This window comes from Capra hircus, unplaced genomic scaffold, assembly GCF_001704415.2.
Source record: "Capra hircus breed San Clemente unplaced genomic scaffold, ASM170441v1, whole genome shotgun sequence".
Taxonomy (NCBI): Eukaryota; Metazoa; Chordata; class Mammalia; order Artiodactyla; family Bovidae; genus Capra; species Capra hircus.
This window is the reverse complement of record NW_017189974.1, coordinates 144,462-164,256: the sequence shown is the minus strand read 5'-3', so window position 1 is coordinate 164,256 and position 19,795 is coordinate 144,462. Positions and strand designations below refer to the sequence as shown.

The following is a 19,795-nucleotide window of genomic DNA, read 5'->3' as shown; positions in this document are numbered from 1 at the left end:
ACTGTATGATGTCACTTATATATGGAATCTAAAATATAATACCAGTTAATGTATATGCAAAAGAGAAACATGGTAACATTAAGAATTACAAAAGAATTAAAATATGAACCAAATTTTTGAAATTTACTTTTCACTTGACATGCCTCTATATAAAAATAATTTTATTGGTATAAATGATGTAAGTAAGTTCTCACATAAATTTTTGTGCTAGATAACTGTAATATTTCAGGTTAATGTGAAGATAAACTTATGCACTACAACTATTTTTATGGATGGGAATTAAAACTTTATTAAGTTTAAAAAGTAAAGTATAAACAAGACATTATAATTCTGTAATGATAAAATATGATTTTCATCTATATAGTACTTTAAACATTTTACTTAACAAAACAGAATATGCTAAACCATCTTAGTAATCCCTATGTAAAGAAAATACTGCAATAAAGCAAAGCTTCACAATCACTAATCATCTTTAGAAGAGTTTCTGTAATTAAAAAATGCTAAGAACAGTCAATCTTCTCTAAAGTGCTCCTTGGTGCATTGCTAATAAAGACATCTGATAAAAGACAACTTTGGATCTTTCCTCACTCTTAAATCAGTAAACATATTATTTTTTCAATATCTATTAATGTGAACAGCTAGTAACAGAGGCAGGCATAGCCCTTGCTCTCAAATGTCAAATTTATTTTAAACGTAACAAACTATAATTAATAATAAAATTAATTTAATTAATGACATTTAACTTCTCCTTTCATTGCATCTACTGGCTTCCCTGGTGGCTCAGATGGTAAAGCGTCTGTCTACAATGTGGGAGACCCAGGTTTGAGCCCTGGGTTGGCAAGATCCCCTGGAGAGGGAAATGGCAACCCACTCCAGGACTATTGCCTGGAAAATCCCATGGATAGAGGAGACTGGTAGACTACAGTCCACGGGATTGCAAAGAGTCAGACACGACTGAGAGACTTCAGTTTCACTTTCTTTCACTTTCATTGCATCTACTACTCTATAATCCATTCTCTTCAGTCAGTATTAAATAGCTTCTTCTAATAGAAGAATGTAAATCACATCTGTTAGGCAGTGTGTTTTATTTACTAGTGTGGCTGCCTCATATCATTATTTTAGAATGATTGTTTCCAATAATTATATATTAATTAATTTTATTAAGTCCAATTTACTATTAATATATTAATTAAAATTTAATTAATACATTAATTCCAACAGTCATACAAGGAAGACACTAAACAAGAAATGGAAATTTTTCTGAGAATGTGTTTATTAAAACATAATGCTATGAACCTTTAAACACAGATTCAGGTTCAAATCTTTAATATTGAAGGATCTTCTGTAAAATATTACAAAATAATTTGTTTTTATATATTAATACTTTGTGAAATCTGGGAAGCTGAGCCATTAAAGATCAGATATGATCTGCAGAGCTAAAATGTTTCAAAACACCTTACCTTCTATCCACAGATGAACTTCAGTAGGAGAAGATGTCACAGCAGGATATTGTCAGAAAAAACGACATGTTTGTGCCACGTCTCAGAATGGATAAATAGAGAAAGTCTTCTGATGGTTAATGTTGAAGGCTTAGATGTTCTGAGTAGCTAAGGATGAAATAACAGAATTTAATCAGGTTCAGGCCTTATCTATTTATACAGACTGCATTATATTAGCATATGCTGTCAGGTATGGGAGTTTAGGGTAAAATTTGTTGTTGGGGTAATATAGTCCACCATTAAACAATTATGCTACTATTTACTGAGTGCCTCTTTAGTAAAATACAAAACTCAAATATAAATCTGAATGAAATACCAACATATGCTACAATGTGAAAAAATCCTGAAAACATGCTAAGTGAAAGAAGCCAGACAGATAAGGCTGCATAGTGTGTGATTCCATTTAGTTGAAATATCCAGAATAGATAAATCCACAAACACAGAAAGATTAGTGGTTGCCAGGGGTTGTAGGCAGGCAGGGAATAGTGACTATTTAATAGGTACAGGGTTCCATTTTGGGACAATGAAAATGTTTTGTAATTAGAAAGTGATGGTTGCACAGCACAGTGAATATACTAAATATCTCTGAATTGTATACTTTAAAATAGTTAATTTTGTGTAATATGAGTTTTATCTTAATAAAATGAAAAGAAAAAAAAACTACAAATATAAATCTGACACAACTTCTGTCTTAGAGGAAATGTGAATCTATTAAGATCAAAAGTACATCAACAGCATTGGTAACTACCTTAAGACATGTACCAACCATACTGAACAAGAGCTAAAGAGTTAACACTTCTACAAACAGCTTCATGGAGGAGGTGGCATCTGAGTCAAAGCAAAGAAGACTAGAAAGAAAAGAACCCTAAGAAAAGAATAGTAATATTTGCCCTATCTACATCAGGAGTGCATTGTGAGATCCATGGAAAGAAAAATGAGAAGAACACTTTCTAAAATGTAAGACATTCATTACGGAAATGTGAATCATTATTAGTACCAGTAATTTTGAAGCTTAAAGATGTTGCAGCTTGCAGTGTTCCTACCTGTATTACTCAGCTCTTGAAACCCACAATAGGGAAGATACAAAGGATATATTAATGGCAATTTCTAAAGTAATATTGTGATGATGTAGATGCTCTTAGAATCAACTCTTCCCCTTCCATGTGTGAAGTGAGTGAAGTCAGTCGTGTCCGACTCTTTGCGACCCCATGGACTGTAGCCTACCAGGCTCTTCCCTCCATGGGATTCTCCTGGCAAGAGTACTGGAGTGGGTTGCCATTTCCTTCCCCAGGGGATCTTCCCGACCCAGGAATCGAACCAGGGTCTCCTGCATTCCAGGCAGATACTTTAACCTCTGAGCCACCAGGGAAGCCCCCCTTCCATTTACTGTCTTTAAATTTTATAACTGTGTATGTAGAAATGCTTTAACTTGAGTCATTGATGTTAACATTGAACAAATGGTCTGAAATAATAGCCAAAGCACTCTGGAAAAACACTTCAACATAGGTCTCACTTTTCCACCCTAAATATGTATGGTCAAATTAAACGAGTGGTACTGCCATGTTTTTGTTTTGTTTTGTTTTGTTTTGTTTTGCCCTCCACTGAGCCAATTAACTCAAGTCCTGCCTTATACAGCCACTTCTTGATCTACTAGAGAATATTTTATTTACCTTAATCTTGTTTGTCAAGAAACCTGAGTTTGAATATCTTTTAAACTGCAGATATGACAAGGGGCTGGCATGCTTTCTAGAGCAGCCATGTCCAAAAGAATTTTCTGCAATGTTGGGATATTCTACATCTGAACTATTCAATATGGCCACATATGTCTGTTAAGCATGTAAAATATGACTAGTCGGACTTGAGAACACAATTTTAAATTTTGATTAATTTTAACTGATTGAAATTTTAATAGCCACATGTGGCTAGTGGTACTGGATTGGACAACAGAGTTCTAGAAACTACAGTCAAGTATTAGGGTCATGGTCGTTGCCATACATCAATACAAATCAGTCATAATTTTATATATATATATAATATATATAGGAAATTATACAATATATATAATTTATATAGATAGATAGATAGATAGATAGATAGACAGATAGATAGATAGATAGGCTTCTCAGTAGTTCAGCAGTAAAGAATCTGCCTGCAATGCAGGAGATACAGGAGATGCAGGTTCAACCCGTGGGTCAGGAAGATCCCTGGAGAAAGGCATGGCAATTCATTCCAGGATTCTTGCCTGGAGAATCCCATGGACAGAGGAACCTGGCAGGCTACAGTCCCTAGGATCGCAAAGAATTGGAGATGACTGAAGTGACTGAGCACGCACGCACACACACACACACGCACACGCACACGCACACACACACACACACACACACACACACACACACATACACATATCCCTTCCCTCTTGAGCCTCCCTCTGCCACCCCACCCCCTCAATCCATCTCTCTAGGTCATCACAGAGCGCCAGTCAGGGCTCCCTGTTATATAGCAACTTTGCACTAGTTATCTATTTTACACATGTTAGTTTTTATATATCAATGCTACTTTCTACCACCACAACATTGTAAAGCAATTATGCTCCAATTAAAAGGAAAATATCAGGGTTACATATCTGGTAGACATTCTCAGACTAAAATTGAGGGTTGTTAGGGGAACAGGAAGATCTGAAAAAATCCTAATACTTACTGTCAGATTATCTGTAGCTTTAAGGATGAAGAAACTGGCAATGAGGCTACCAGCACTGGCAAGCTGCTGGTCTTTCTCTGATTTCCCCCTCACCTGAGGTGTGAGGTTAAGTGAGGCTGCACAGAGGTAGTGGGGTGGATAAAAGAAAGGCCCTTTGGTAGTTTCCAGTGGCGAACTAACCTCCAATAGGTTTCAGTTACTCTGAAAATAAAATAAAATATAGTTAGTATAACAGAAACCCTTGTGAAGTTCTGGCATCCAGCAGAGAGTCTGTTAAAATAAAGAGGGAAAAATTTTATATCATTCAAGCACAATCAACAAATGGGTAATATGGGCTTACTATGTGCCAGGCCCAGCGAATTTCATTAAAGATGTAGTTGTGCTTACTATGATTGTGTAATATTAAAATCCTTCAAGGAAAGCAAGTTTTAGTGTGCAATGGCTTTTTTTTTTTTGCTATTTAATATTGCTCCTTGAAATCTACCTAAATGGCTTCTCTCTTTTTGTTCTGTTTTGTTCATTCCAGTTTCTACTGCTTTCTTCATATAACTCCAGATAAGTGTTACCTGTTTTTTACTCTTGCATCTCCATGTGGCTGTTTATGCAAAATATTCACCAAGAGTTTTCATCTCAGCTTTAAAAATAAATAAATAAAAGGAAACAAAACTGTCAAAATAATTTTAAAATTAGTGATCAAATTTCCCTTCTCAAGATCTCAAAGTGCATTCTTATGAATATTAACTAGCTTTGAATATTAATTTATTTCCAATTACATTCCTTTATGTAGAAAGGTTTGGGTCTACAGTCTATAATAGGAAGATAAACTATAAGTTCAACTTGAATGGCCCTAATTACTAGTGTTTTAATTAAGCTTAATGTATTTTAAATGTACAACTATAGAAGTTCTATTATCCATATCCAAGACAATAAGGTGTTAAAATTTCAAACAAACAAAATATTCTAAATGATATCATCAGCTGATCTGGGGAGGGCAGATTTCTTTATCCATAAGAAAACAATATAAATAATGCTGAGAGGGATTATTATGTAATTATCATACAGGAAGAATAATTAACTCAGGGAACTAAAAAAAAATACAGTTGCTATCTCATCATAAGGTTGGAATTCGACGGTTAGAAGAGCCGTCACATAGTTCGACGAGGCAGCAGCGCGCGTTTGCCAACAGCTAAAATTCTGTGGTAATTTTTTCTCATGTCGAGCTGAAGTTAGCCTGCTCTAAATTTGCGCCCCCACGTCCCCATTTTCCTCCCTGTTCTGCCTCAGGCTGTCCCTGTGAAAGAAATCTCTGGAGACTTTCATTCACCTCAGGGAGACTCCTCCAATCTAGGACCCTGTCCCACCAAGTCGTCAGTTAGCCAAACTAACTGTCCCCTCACCCTTTTTCCGTCCTCGATTTTTCGTAGGACACTTTCCCTGCCTGTCCTCACCCAAAAGTTTCCCACTAGTCTGTCAGGACCTCCATCTGCAATGCGAAGCTTCGAGCAGAGCTGCGAGACTGAGGCAGCCTGACCACCTGAGGCCAAGGGACCAAGGGCCTCCTGGTTACTCTGACTCTACCCTTTCCTCTGCCCTGGCAGTCCGGTGGGCCTCCTCCCCTCCACAACTTCAAGCGTTTTGTTAGACCATTTTGCCTTACAGGGCTTTCAAACGGATGCTCCTCAGAACGGTAAACGCCTCCCGCTACAGCCGCACCGGAGGGTTACAGCAATCCGCCTCCCTACTTGCCTCTTCCCCTACCCTCTCCGGCCAGACGCCGGGGGTGGGGGCAGGATTCCCTTAGCTACCAACAGGGCGGTTGGATAGGGGAAGGACAGGTTCCGGTTGCGCTGCGCCCAGCACGCGGGTCACCGCTGGCCTCAGCGCCCAGCGCATCCCGAGAAACCGCCGGCTGCTGGTGACGTAACTCTGCCCCGACCTGGCGCGCGGGGGTGGGGTTAGCGGTGGGGGCGGGGGAAGTGAGCCGAGAGGAGGCGGGGGAGTGTTGGAGGGGCGGCCGTTGGCTGGGGAGCTGGTCTTCGCCCTTTACCCACACTTAATAGCTGTTGAAAAAGTTTGTTTTCCCTGCAATGCTGTACAAATATCTGTGAAAGTACTTTAAGGGGTCTAAAGAGAAAATTAATCACAGAGACGCGCGCGTGCACGCGTGCACGCGCACACACACACACAATCAAGGTGAGCAAGAATTCAAAGCAACAAGAAAACTAATCTGGAAGCAACAGGTGGTCAGATTTGTCAATGAAAGAAACGGTCGAAGGAATGCTGAACCAATGTGAAACGCCCCTCTCTAGCGTTTATGGGAAATTCACTTTTTTTTCCCCCCTTTCTTAATCTAAGCTTGTAGGACTTCCCTGGTGGCTCAGACGGTAAAGCGTCTGTCTACAATCCGGGAGACCCAGGTTCAATCCCCCGGTCGGGAAGATCCCCTGGAGATGGGAATGGTAATGGTAATCCACCCCAGTACTCTTGCCTGGAGAATCCCATGGACTCCTCTGTCCATGGGGTCACAAAGAGTCGGACACGACTGAGCAACTTTACTTATTTACTTAATCTAAGCTTGTAGACCTAGAAACTGAGGCCTTGATTTGAAGGCATAGGGGCGGGTATGGGGGGAAGGCTACAACTAGGATCTCTAGTAGCCTTACACTCTCAAGATTAGTTCAAGTAGCTTCCATTTTGAAGTGCTATGGATTTAGATAATACGCTGGTTTAAAGTGGACCCTTGCTAGTACTCAGTGTTCAAAATTAAACTTAGAATATTTTGTTTCTTTTGAACACAAATTGTCACTGGAACACTGAATCCCTTGACCTTGTAAATTTATGAACCCTATTTTAAACAAAGCTGAAATTCTCTCATTCTATTAATCCTCAATATGATATCTGAGTATTTCTTTTCCTTCACCAAGTACTCCTGAAGCTGTGCAGCCTTACATGGTACCATAATAGGCGAACATATTTATGTTTAAACTCCTTTATCAAAGCAAACGTCTAAAAGCTGTAATGAGCTAACTCAAAATTTCTATTAATAGCCTATCCACTGGAAAACATTTCTTAGGCATTCCATATCACCAAAGGAAGTCATCTGATCCACAAAATAGAATATTTAAATACTGAATGTAGCTAGTTCAGTTCAGTCGCTCAGTCGTGTCCGACTCTTTGCGACCCCATGGATCGCAAAGCACGCCAGGCCTCCCTGTCCATCACCAACTCCCGAAATGAACCTGAAAAAAAAAATGTACCTAATTCCCTCATTTACTGATGAGAAAATGGAGACCCAGATAGAAAAGAGTTGTTTCAAGTCACACAACAGTTTAGGGGCAGAACTAGAAGAAGAATCCAAACATCAGAACTAGAAGAAGAATCCAAACATCTGAACCTCAGTGCAGTGCTCCATCCACCAAACCCCAAACATACTGGAATTAAATGATATCTCAAGCAAATGGTGAAAGTTTGGAAAGATGTCACATGTATCTGTCTCCTGGAATGGAGACACAAGAAGAGATGATAAAAACCAAAAAGAAACAACCAAAAAAAAAAAATCCAAACACTGATGATGAGAAAGGAAAGCAGAATATGGTGAGTGGGAAGAGGTGGAAGCAAATAGAAAACTGTGTTTTACAAGTGTGAACATATATGAATCCCTTCTGACCAAATGAAATTATTACAATCGGTTAGCAAGCAGGAAGATTCTGGCTCCCATCCACTTTTACAAAAACAGATGTTTCCCACTTTAATCTGCTATCTCAATGTGGCTTCTCTCCTGTTTCCTCAGCCTCTGAATCTTATATGTATCTGCTATATAAATTTAAGTAATCATTATTATTAATATTATTGCTACTACTGACATAATTTCTGGATTCCTGCAGCTCAAAACTGTCTTTTCAGCAGTTGAACATGTTATTCAAAAGTGTGTATATTCACAGAAGCTAGATTGGAACAGGCATATCCAAATTGTGAGATTTTACTTTTTGTTGTTTAATTAGCAGGATGTATTTCTGTGGAGCTGGGACATACCACTTCATTTGCTGTTATTCTCCATGGTTTCAGCTTCATACAAATTAATCTGATAGACTGACCCCTGCTAATTTGTCAATAATTGATGACAAACTCCCTTGTAAGATACTTGTAATTTAGCAGTAGCTTTGTGTACTGAATGGTAATCAGAGAAACCTGTCAAAATTTAATGACTCCTGAATCCCCTTTTGTTTGCCCATTAAAATTATATATATAAGACACACATATGTAAGGTATTAAATATTCATATACGTTTATAAGTATATATACACATAAATATTTATATATAATAAAGACAACTAAGAATAAGAAATACAGTAGTAAGGTTTATGAATATCACATCACAGATTTCAAAGGACTTTGACATGTATTTTCTCATTTCTTTCAGCAAATGATGTGCTATTTGCCAGAAAGCATAACTAAATTATTATGAGCCATTGCTACATTTTGTTAACACACCCAGTTAGATTCTTGACTTGATAATAACTGAGCTAAAACTCAGGAGGGGATATATAGCAAGTACCTTACAAATAATCTCCCGCATCTGCATCATGCCATGTAAGCTGGAAAGCATCTCTACGTAAATTACAGTATTTGAGCCCCATAGCAACACTTCGAAAATGATTGAGAGGAGAGACTTTTATATCCATCAGATGATTAGAAAACTGAAACTCAGGGGTTTAAATTATTTACCCAGTGCATCATTGCCAGCTAAGTAAAACTGCTGATACTTAAACCCGAATTGTCTAACTCCTATCTCAGTGTTCTGTTACCCCAGAGATTGAGGAACAATTAATTGTATATCACAAGCACAGGATTTGACTTTCTGGACCAAAAAACTATTCTAGCTCCAATTGTATCTCTCAAAATATTCTTTCCCTGTCCTCTCACTCCTATTCTTCTTCTTACACTGTCTGACAAATATGAACTTTTATGCACTTCCTTGATGATGCTCTTTACTTCTTGGAATTAAACTATTACTCAATGCAAATGATCCCCAAATCCTCATTTACCGGCATATCCATCTTTACACATGTTGTTATCAACTGAAATAAGCTGTCAAAACCAACCCCTCTAACTTGTTTGGAATGGCTCTGCAGTTCTTCACGCAAAAACAAGACCACTCTTCATATATATATATATGAAGTTATATATATATGAAGTTGTTATATATACATATATAATTATAGAAAGTTCTGTGTATATATGAATTTACAGAACCTTCCATAATTAAAAAGAGATCAACTAACAAATGTCTAGCTGAGTGAATTGGTATTAGAGTTGAATAGCCCAGGTATATTGAGGAAGCCAAAGGATAAAAAAGATTTAAAATGATGGTGTTTATCTTCAAACAGATAAAGGCATTGGACTTACTGATAAGAGGTCACTGATGAACTTGGAGTGGTTGAAGTCCAAATTTCAATTACTAGTAATAAATATAACAACAACCACAATTATTGAGCGTTTACTCCATGACAGAAATTGCACTCTAGTTTATTTAATTTCTAAGGTAAAAAATATGCATTATAACATAAATACAAAAGGGGCACACATTGTAGGTGTAAAACTCAATGAATTCTCCCAAACTGCACCCTCCTTTACTTTATAAGCACATCAGGATCAAGAAATAGAACATTACCTACCCTAAGCACCTTTTAAAATAAAGTATTTCATTTTTTCAACAACTCATTGAAATGGTTATTTCCTTTTTATATATGATGAATCTTGCTCAGAAATATAAACATGTTCAAAATTACCCAGCTTAGAAATTTCAGAGAGGAGTTTAAAATATTTCTCTCAATCTGCAAAGCTCATGCCACACATTTACCTTTAAAAAGTTTAACAGTGATATAAAAACTAAATATAAGACTGAAATTTGAGAAAAGATTTGAGACGTTTGAGAGAAGAGATGATCCTTGGGAATAGTTGAAGACCAAGGGGAAGAAGCTGGTGGAAAGGAAAGATCAAAGATACAAGAAAGAAAAAAATTAGGTTGCTGAAAGAGATGGGAGATAAAAGGCTATACAAGAAAAAAAGGAAGACATCCTTTTAAACAGAAGGATAAGCAGATGAACCTATAGGGAAATACTGAGGTGGAATGGAGATTGTAGAGTGAAGCAAATCCATCTATATTGAGAATGAGAAGCACTATGTTAGCTTGAGTTTGAAGTATCATTTCAGGGGGAAAAACATGCTTTATTTAAAGTGAGAAGGTGGAAAAAAGAGAATAATCAACTGATATTTATTGAATATTTAAAATACTCTGGGTATTATTCTAAGTAATTCACATATTTTGGCTTATACAGTCTAATAAACAACCCTGCAGTATAGGAACTAATGATCTCCCCATTTTACAGATCAAGAAACTCAGTTAGGTATCCAGCTTAAGTTAACATAAATAAACTAATAATTTGTGGATTCAGAATTTGAACCGAAGCCATCTGGTTCCAGATTCCCAGCAGATAGACAGATGTGGAAGTGTTTGTTCACAAGAGAATGAGTGTCAAGACACTCAATAGATGAGAGAGATGGGTCAAATAGGCCAGGTGGAGAGGCATAGGGATAGGTAGAATTGAATTAAATGGAATTGAAAACATGGAAGAGAGAAGATCATGATCATGCCTTATGTGAAAATTCTGATGAATTGGAAAGAATGACTTCATAGACAGACACTGAGACCTGAATTGATGTCTCAGCATGGCACTTACTAGATGTGTACTAGTAAGTACAGAAAATGTGTAAATTATCCTAGTAAGAACCATTCTGCAGACGGTCTATTGAAATTAAGAGCTTTAATTTGAGCTATATCTCCCACATTACCATCTCCACACCCTTAGTTTTTAAACTGTCTGCCAGAATTTGCAATATACATGTAGGCAGTGAGAATCTCTGTACATAGTGTTTTATGAGGGATGTAAAAAAAACACACATAGTCTCTCAAATTCCCCAGTAGCCTGTTATAGTGGGTAACATTTTCATTCCTTCCTTTGGGTTTAAAGCCCAAATCTGAAGGTTCCGAAAATGACAGAATAAATCTCATTTGTACTCATTAACAACTTACTGGTGGTTTATCAATTCCCTAGCCAAAAGATTGAGGAAGAGGACATTAAAGTTTTAGTATGATAAGTGGATAAAGGGAAAAGATGTCAGGAAAAGACACAGAACTTCAGATGCTACAGGGACAGAAAAGTGGAAAGTTGAGCTTAAGACAGACTTATCTTACTTCACAGTTTGGCCAAATGGCCAGTCCTGTGCCTCAGCTTTGCAATCGGTCAGGTTTTGCTCTGCCAAATCTCAGCACAATTCCTTCAGAAGAGAAGTTTAGTGTTTGCTCAGGCTTCTTTCCTGAGTAAATCTGTTATACCCTCAGACAAATTAAATAGATTTCCTCCTCAATGAATATACTGCAAAAAATTAAAGGGAGAGTGGCTAATGACAAAATATCAAATCCCCCAAATATCTGGAATGTAGTACACAGAGTTTTGCTGAACACTTACTGTACTTTGTCAGTCTAAATCCTGCCAAAATATTCCCTCTATTTGTAAAGAAAGTTCCCAAGTTTTTAATGACTCCATGTCATAAGAAAATAATATATTCATCATTAGAACGTAGTTATATGTAAGAGAAAGCTGGTTGCATTCTCCATATTCCTTATTCACCAAGAAAATGCCTTGATATGAGTTGGCCAAGAAGTTCGTTGGGTTATACAAACTTTTTGCTAACCCAATATAGTAAATTCAAACAGCATAAGTGTGTGTACACAGGGACAATGAATCCCTTTTAGAATTTCAAAGGCCAAGTAACTTCTAACAATGTGACTTCATCTGTTTATTGACTATATAAAATAGTGATTTGTCTCTTTTTATAAGTAATGCTTCAAAAAACATTGACAAAGTGCATTGATTCAGAATGAACAGATTTAAGATCACTCATTGTGCTATTACTTTTTCTAGATGAGTTATAAATGGAGAAAAGATTTGACTGTGCTGATTTAGACTGAATTCTAAATAACTGCGGGCTTCCCTGGTGGCTCAGAAGTTAAAGCGTCTGCCTGCAATGCGGGAGACCTGGGTTCGATCCCTGGGTTGGGAAGTTCCCCTGGAGAAGGAAATGGCAACCCAGTCCAGTATTCTTGCCTGGAGAATCCCAGGGATGGAGGAGCCTGGTGGGCTACAGTTTACAGGGTCGCAAAGAGTCGGACACGACTGAGTAAATTCACTCACCCACTCACTCTAAATAACTGCATTATCTTAGGGAAAAACACTAGGGTCCTTATATACACTTGCCTCTGGAACTGATAAATGAATTTTCTCAAGCCTCATATGATCTAAGTTGTTTCTATGATTTAAGTTTCTTAGTTTTTCTCTTTACCTAGATATCTATATTGTTTAATATTGTCTTGAGCAAGTCATTTAAATTTCTGAGCTTCAATTTGCTTCATCTGCACAACAGGGCCAATAGTAACTTGGAGTGCTGCTTGTGGGTCAAATGAGATAACTTATGAGAAATGTTTTGTATAGTAAATGTAAGGTAAACTATTATTTCATAAATAATATATAAATAACAGATAAGAGTGTTTATTCTTTAAAACTGGTTTCCCATTGCTGGCTAACAACATTAAATGGGGGAAAAGAAAACCTCACCTTTCGTGTCAAAAAAAACAAGCAAAAGACTGTTCTATACATCTGTGTCTCCTTTGCTGTCTCGCACACAGTGTTATCGTTACCATCTTTCTAAATTCCATATATATGCATTAGTATACTGTATTGGCGTTTTTCTTTCTGGCTTACTTCACTCTGTATAATCGGCTCCAGTTTCATCCACCTCATTAGAACTGATTCAAATGTATTCTTTTTAATGGGATGATTTGGGAGAATGGCATTGAAACATGTATAATATCATATAAGAAAAGAATCGCCAGTCTAGGTTTGATGCAGGATACAGGATGCTTGGGGCTGGTGCACTGGGATGACCCAGAGGGATGGTATGGGGAGGGAGGTGGGAGGGTGGTTCAGGATTGGGAACACGTGTACACCCATGGCGGAACGATTCATGTTGAAGTATGGTAAAACCAATACAATATTGTAAAGTGAAAAAAAAATTTAAAAAAAAAAGCAAGGCAGCATGGCCTCTAATACCTTTTCTATCTCTACAAAGAGGTAACTGAACAGGGACATTTAGAAAGGAGTGCTCAACACTGAATCTTCCCACTCATATACAAGCCCCTAATGAGCCTCATTAGGGAAAAAAGGCAAAGACACAGATAGGAGCAGATGGCTCATCATGGTCTGGTTTTTATACTGATCACCCAGTCTATGATTTTTACAATTATTTAACATTTCACAGTAGCAGTAGTTGGCCAAAAAAAAAATCCTCACCCTCCTAGAGGCCCAGACAATTTAACTGGCTATAGTGTGGCAATAAGACTGCCTCAAATTATAATGCCATTTCAATTTTATATTGAAAAAAAATATGTAGTGGAGGAAAGTGTAGAAAGGCTACTGCTGCTGCTGCTGCTAAGTCACTTCAGTCATGTCCGACTCTGTGCGACCCCACAGACGGCAGCACACCAGGCTCTCCCCTCCCTGGGATTCTCAAGGCAAGAACACTGGAGTGGGTTGCCATTTCCTTCTCCAATGCACGAAAGTGAAATATGAAAGTGAAGTCTCTCAGTCGTGTCTGACTCTTAGCAACCTCATGGACTGTAGCCTACCAGGCTCCTCCATCCATGGGATTTTCCAGGCAAGAGTACTGGAGTGGAGTGCCATTGCCTTCTCTGGTAGAAAGGCTAGAAATGAGCATAGCGGCTGAGAAATCACATCACCTATTTAGTCATGACTAATGCAAGAGAGTTCCAGAAAAACATCTATTTCCGCTTTATTGACTATGCCTAAGCCTTTGACTGTGTGGATCACGATAAACTATGGAAAATTCTGAAAGAGATGGGAATACAAGACCACCTGACCTGCCTGTTGAGAAAACTATATGCAGGTCAGGAAGCAACAGTTAGAACTGGACATGGAACAACAGACTGGTTCCAAATAGGAAAAGGAGTATGTCAAGGCTGTGTATTGTCACTCTGCTTATTTAACTTATATGAAGAGTGCATCATGAGAAATACTGGGCTGGAAGAAGCATAAGCTGGAATCAAGATTGGCAGGAGAAATATCAATAACCTCAGATATGCAGATGACGCCACCCTTATGGCAGAAAGTGAAGAGGAACTTAAAAGCCTCTTGATGAAAGTGAAAGAGGAGAGTGAAAATTTGGCTTAAAGCTCAACATTCAGAAAACGAAGATCATGGCATCTGGTCCCATCACTTCATGGAAAATAGATGAGGAAACAGTGGAAACAGTGTCAGACTTCATTTTGGGGGGCTCCAAAATCACTGCAGATGGTGATTGCAGCCATGAAATTAAAAGACACTCATTCCTTGAAAGAAAAGTTATAACCAACCTAGATAGCATATTGAAAAGCAGAGACATTACTTTGCCAACAAAGATCCGTCTAGTCAAAGCTATGGTTTTTCCTGTGGTCATGTATGGATGTGAGAGTTGGACTGTGAAGAAAGCTGAGCACTAAAGAATTGATGCTTTTGAACTGTGGTGTTGGAGAAGACTCTTGAGAGTCCCTTGGACTGCAAGGAGATCCAACCAGTCCATTCTGAAGGAGATCAGCCCTGGGTTCTTTGGAGGGAATGATGCTAAAGCTGAAACTCCAGTACTTTGGCTACCTCATGCGGAGAGTTGACTCATTGGAAATGACTCTGATGCTGGGAGGGATTGGGGGCACGAGGAGAAGGGGACAACAGAGGATGAGATGGCTGGATGGCATCACTGATTCGATGGACATGAGTCTGAGTGAACTTCGGGTGTTGGTGATGGGCAGGGAGGCCTGGTCGCAAACAGTCAGACACAACTGAACTGAACTGAATTGGCAAACACTCTATATTCACACACATATATATATATTGGGTTGGACAAAAAATTCAGTTTTTTTTTTTCTGTAAGATGATGCTCAGCTCAGTTGAGTCGCTCAGTCGTGTCCAGCTCTTTGCAACCCCATGAATCACAGCACCCCAGGCCTCCCTGTCCATCACCAGCTCCCAGAGTTCACTCAGACTCACGTCCATCGAGTCAGTGATGCCATCCAGCCATCTCATCCTCTGTCGTCCCCTTCTCCTCCTGCCCTCAATCCCTCCAAGCATCAGAGTCATTTCCAATGAGTCAACTCTTCACATGAGGTGGCCAAAGTACTGGAGTTTCAGTTTTAGCATCATTCTTTCCAAAGAACACCCAGGACTGATCCCCTTTAGAATGGACTGATTAGATCTCCTTGCAGTCCAAGGGACTCTCAAGAGTCGTCTCCAACACCACAGTTCAAAAGCATCAATTCTTCAGTGCTCAGCTTTCTTCATAGTCCAACTCTTACATCCATACATGACCACTGGAAAAACTATAGCCTTGACTAGATGGACCTTTGTTGGCAATGTCTCTGCTTTTGAATATGCTATCTAGGTTGCTCATAACTTTCCTTCCAAGGAGTAAGTGTCTTCTAATTTCATGGCTGCAATCACCATCTGCAGTGATTTTGGAGCCCCAAAAAATAAAGTTAGCCACTGTTTCCACTCTTTCCTCATCTATTTGCCATGAAGTGATGGGGCCAGATACCATGATCTTCGTTTTCTGAATGTTGAGCTTTAAGCCAAATTTTCACTCTCCTCTTTCACTTTCATCAAGAGGCTCTTTAGTTCTTCTTCACTTTCTGCCATAAGGGTGGTGTCATCTGCATATCTGAGGTTAGTGATGTTTCTCCCTGCAGTCTTGATTCCACCTTGTGCTTCATCCAGCCCAGTATTTCTCATGATGTACTCTGTATATAAGTTACATAAGCAGGGTGACAATATACAGCCTTGATGTACTCCTTTTCCTATTTGGAACCAGTCTGTTGTTCCATGTCCAGTTCTAACTGTTCCTTCCTGACTTGCATACAGGTTTCTCAAGAGGTAGGTCAGTGGTCTGATATTCCCATCTCTTTCAGAATTTTCCACAGTTTATTTTGATCCACACAGTCAAAAGCTTTGGCATAGTCAATAAAGCAGAAATAGATGTTTTGTTTTGTTTGTTTGTTTGTTTGTTTTCTGGAACTCTCTTGCTTTTTTGATGATCCAGTGGATGTTGGCAATTTGATATCTGGTTCCTCTGCCTTTTCTACAACCAGGTTGAACATCTGGAATTTCATGGTTCACGTATTGCTGAAAACTGGCTTGGAGAATTTTAAGCATTACTCTACTAGTGTGTGACACAAGACCACATGTTTCTTTGATGAACAGGCAAAAAACAGTTACCAGTTGGTTGGGGAGTTTTGATTCATCCACTGTGTTCGCCAGACATCGCACCTTTGGAAGTCCTGTTTAGTCTTTACAAAATTCTCTTCATGGAAAAATGTTTCAACTTCCTGGAATACTGAAAAGATACCTGTAACAGTTCTTTCCTCAAAAAGATTAGTTTGGGGAAGATAGAATTATGAATTTGCCTGAAAAATGGCAGAAGATGTTGGAACAAAATTCTGAATACATTGTTCAATAAAATTATTGGTGAAAATGGGGAAAAAAGTGTCTTTTATTTTTACTTAAAAATCAAAGGAAATTTTTGGCCTACCCAATATACTCTCATAATATTTTCATACATGCCTAGTAAGATCGTTCCTTCTATAAAGTGATTTAACAGCATAGAAATATCCTTACAATTAGTCATGTCCATGGACCTAACTTTCTAACTCCTAAAAGATAACCAGAGTTATGAGCTAATATATTTGCTCATATTCATGCAAAGAAAATAAGTCATATCTCACCACTCAGAGATAGACATAACTGTCAAATTTTAGTAGAATCCTTCATACTTTTTATAGACTACATGTACTTTAAATAGTTATATATGCTTTTTAAGAAGAAAAGTTAGATTTTTTATGTATATATTGTTGTTGTTAAGTTGGTCAGTCATGTCCAATTATTTGTGACCCCACGGACTGTAGCCCACCAGGCTCCTCTGTCCATGGGATTCTCCAGGCAAGAATACTTGAGTAGGTAGCCATTCTCTTCTCTAGGGAATCTTCTCAACCCAGGAATGGAATCCAGGTCACCTGCATTTGCATGTTTGCAAAATTTTAATAAGAAGTCTTTCTATTTGGAATCAGAACCACCCATATACAGGCATCCAACAGGCCAAATGCTATTCCTTTACAGCCCCAAACACAGGGTCAACATCCAGACCATTTTTAAGCTACTTAATTTTCAAAGTTATTTCTTTTCAAATCTATTTGATTTTATTTTAGTAAAAACCAATAAGGTGAAACAAATTAATTAAAATGAGAAAAAGAAATTCCAAATGTATTTAGCACATGAAATATAGAGAAATCAGCAGAACAGCAAAAATGGTATATTGTAAAGCTTAAGAAACTAGAATTCTGAAAACTTGAGTTCTGTAGACATTAACTTCTTTTCTACAAACCTTACGGTCTTCAATGGCTAAATAAGAGGACTGAATTAAATAGTCTGTGGGCTTCCTAGATGGCGCTAGTGGTAAAGAACCTGCCCACCAATTCACAAGACTTAAGAGACTCAGGTTCGATCCCTGGATTGGGACGATCCCCTGGAAAAGGAGATGGCAACCCACTCCAGTATTCTTGCATGGAGAATCCATGGACAGAGGAGCTTTGAAAGCTACAGTCCATAGGGTCAAAAAGAGTCAGACATGACTGATGTAACTTCACACACAAGGGTCATCCTTAAAGATGAAGCTGAAGCTCGAATACTTTGGCCACTTGATGTGAAGAGCTGACTCACTGAAAAAGACCAGTGCTGGGAAAGATTGAAGGAAGAAGGAGAACGGGGGCAGCAGAGGATGAGCTGATTAGATGGCAATACCAATTCAACGGACATGAGATTGAGCAAGCTCAGGGAGTTGGATGGACAGGGAAGCCTGGCATGCTGCAGTCAATGGGGTCATAAAGAGTTAGACATGACTTAGTAGATGGCTGGATGGCACCCCTGACTTGATGGATGCGAGTCTGAGTGAACTCCGGGAGTTGGTGATGGACAGGGAGGCCTGGCGTGCTGCGATTCATGGGGTCACAAAGAGTTGGACACGACTGAGCGACTGAACAACAACATCACTGAACATTTCTGAGAGTCCCCTGGACTTTAATGAGATCAAACCAGTCAATCCTAAAGGAAATCAACACTGAATATTCATTGGAATGACTAATGCTAAAACTGAAGCTCCGATACTTTGTCCACCTGGTGGGAAGAGCCAACTCATTACCAAAGACCCTGATGCTGGGAAAGACTGGGGGCAGGAAGAGAAGGGAGCAACAGAGAATGAGATGATTGGATAGTATCACTGATTCAATGGACATGAATCTGAGCAAACTCAGGAAGATAGTGAAGGACAGCGGAGCTTGGCATGCTGCCTCCCATGGCGTCTCAAAGAGTTGGACACAATTTAGGGGCTTAACAACAACAAAGGGTCATTCCAGTTTTACAAATGAATGAATCTAATGTAAAGTATTTCAAATATTTTTCTTCCTATCAGTTTTCTCCCAACATCACTTACATATTTTCTAAAGGGGAAAATTAAAATTAGATTTTTATTTTTGAATTGTAACTATTTAAATAATCACATAACATTTTTGTAATTCAATTTAATAAGGAAAATTTTGTATGTCTTATTTCATGCTATCCTGCATAAATCTAAGTGTTGCACTATGAAATTATGGTCAGTTTTATTGATTTTTACCTAAAGACAGATTCAGTGATTACAGATCATTATCTAATTTTCCTATAAGTCTCACTATAAATCTTGCTTTATTAGGAAAAAATCAGTGCTGGATTTTAATATAGTAAATTGAATCTCACAAGCAGAAAAAGGGAGTCATAATTACATAACCTGTACGTTTCGAAGTTCTCTAAATTGATACTGCTGTCTTTTCTCATAGCTTCTTCACACAAATTGAGATTTCTTTATATTTATTTGATAATTATTAACTGAAAAAAGAATAAACACACCATGAAACTTATCAAGGAAATGATTATTTCAAAGGGTCAATCGTTATTTCAAATGATTAATTCAAAGGGTCAAAGTTTTAGCATAGCCTGAAATGTTGGTCTTGTTTTAAAATTCTGATATCAGAGACGGGTGAAATATGGATTTAGTCACAAATAGAAGCAATGTAAACGCAAATTTAAGTCATTCTATGCTGTCAACCCCCTATGGCCAACACTCTCTCCTTTCATTCCTTCAAATATTCTTCTGTCTTCCGTTCTAGATGGGTCTTATTCGGGAAAATAAATTTGCAATAAACTCTCATTTAATAATGGTTTGCTTTAAAGCGTTCCCCTGACTATTGGGTTTTTTTAAATGTACTAAGGAAGTCTAGGACTTCTGCGTAGCTCACTGGGTAAAGAATCCACCTGCAATGCAGAAGATGCAAGAGACCTGCAGTCAGGAAGATCCCCTGGAGGAGTGCATTGGCAATCCACTCCAGTATTCTCACCAGGAGAATCCCA

At 38.2% G+C, this 19,795-nt stretch overlaps 1 non-coding gene across 1 annotated transcript; it reads right to left on the bottom strand.

The window, feature by feature from the left end:
* Positions 1 to 2,796: 2,796 nt before the first annotated feature.
* TRNAS-GGA lies at positions 2,797 to 2,868 on the bottom strand. Its single transcript has one exon. It is a non-coding gene; the product is annotated as a tRNA-Ser (tRNA).
* Positions 2,869 to 19,795: the final 16,927 nt, after the last annotated feature.